The following is a 1,805-nucleotide window of genomic DNA, read 5'->3' as shown; positions in this document are numbered from 1 at the left end:
CTGCAACTCACTCCAGTATCGTAAAAGTTATTCCGTGATGTCTTCACAGATGTCCTACCATTCTGTTCGTTCTTCTTATCAATGTTTTCCATACATTCCTTTCCTCGCCGATTCTGCGGTGAACTACCTCATTGCACACCTTGTCAGTTCACCTAATTTTCAACATTCTTCTGTAGTACCATATCTCAAATGTTTCGATTCTCTTCTGCAGTTTTCCCACACTCCATATTTCAATACCATACAATGATCTGGTCCAAACGCACATTCTCAGAAATTTCTTCCTTAAATTAAAACTTGTTTCATAGTATTAGACTTCTCTTGGGCAGAAATGCTCTTTTTGCCAGTGCTAGTCTGATTTTTATGTCATCCTTGCTCCGTCTGGGGGCAACGGCCTTGCCTCAGTGGATACACCGGTTCTCGTCAGATCACCGAAGTTAAGCGCTGTCGGGTGTGGCCGGCACTTGGATGGGTGACCATCCGGGCCGCCATGAGCTGTTGTCGTTTCTCGGGGTGCACTCAGCCTCGTGATGCCAACTGAGGAGCTACCCGACCGAATAGTAGCGGCTCCGGTCGCAGAAAACCATCATAACGACCGGGAGAGCGGTGTGCTGACCACACGTCCCTCCTATCCGCATCCTCAGCTGAGGATGACACGGCGGTCGGATGGTCCCGATGGGCCACATGTGACCTGAAGACGGAGTGCTTTGCTCCGTCTGGCGTGGGTTATTTTGATACCTAGGTAGCAGAATTCCTTAACTTCATCTACATCGTGATATCCAGTCCTGGTGTTAAATTTCTCGCTGTTCTTATTTCTGTTAATTCTCATTACTTTCGTCTTTCTTCGATTTACTCTCAATCCATCTTATTTACTCATTACCCGGTTCATTCCATTCAGCAGATCGTGTAATTATTGTTTACTTTCACTGAGGATGGCAATGCCGTCAGCGAGTCTTATCATTGATATTCTTCTGTCTTGAATTTTAATCCCACTGCTGAACGTTTCTATTATTTCGGGCATTGCTTCTTCGGTGTATAGATTGAACAGTAGAGGCGATAGACCACACCCCCTCTTACACCCTTTTTAATCCGAGCACTTCGTTCTTGGTTTTCGGCTCTTATTTTTCCCGTCTTGGTTCTTGTACATATTGTAAATTACCAGTCTTTTCCTATAGCTCATCCTTTACCTTTTTAGGGAACTGTCTACTGAGCTATTGATTATCGCAATATCTATAGCTTTAGAGAACTTCAAAGTACGTGTTCATTCCTTAGTACTTCCGTATCCCACTTCCTTGCGCATTGAACCTTCCTGACTAGTCTCTTAAACCTCAGCCCGCTCTTAATTATTATCAAATTGCGATCTGGGCCTGTACCTCCCCGTGGATACGTCTTGCAATCCAGTATTTGGTTTAGGAATCTCTGCCTGACCATGATGTAACCTAATTGATATCTTCCTGTATCTCCCGAGCTTTTACAAGTATACCTCCTCCTCTTGTGATTCTTGAACAGTGTATTTGCTGTTACTAGTTGAAATGTACTGCAGAACTCAATTAGTCTTTCTCTTCTCTCATTTCTAGTACCAAGCTCATTTTTAAAAGTGTATTTGCTCACCCAGGCGTTGCATCTTTAGGGAAGCCACATGCCAATAAATGCGTTTACTAAACAACCGTATCATAATAATGAAACAAGGACAACAGCGACTTTTAAACCTGAAGGTGAGGGCATTATGTCTCACAATACGTTGTTGATTTGTAGTAAGCACTACAATGAAATTATCTTACGATATTATTGGCCAGGAGACCTCATCT

At 43.3% G+C, this 1,805-nt stretch overlaps 1 pseudogene; it reads left to right on the top strand.

Annotated features, from left to right (window-relative positions):
* Positions 1 to 383: 383 nt before the first annotated feature.
* LOC126093146 (5S ribosomal RNA) lies at positions 384 to 501 on the top strand (annotated as a pseudogene).
* The last annotated feature ends 1,304 nt before the right edge of the window (positions 502 to 1,805 follow it).

The sequence above is a fragment of the Schistocerca cancellata genome, chromosome 7 (assembly GCF_023864275.1).
Source record: "Schistocerca cancellata isolate TAMUIC-IGC-003103 chromosome 7, iqSchCanc2.1, whole genome shotgun sequence".
Taxonomy (NCBI): Eukaryota; Metazoa; Arthropoda; class Insecta; order Orthoptera; family Acrididae; genus Schistocerca; species Schistocerca cancellata.
The sequence above is the reverse complement of the archived record's forward strand: the minus strand, read 5'-3'. Positions and strand labels throughout refer to the sequence as shown.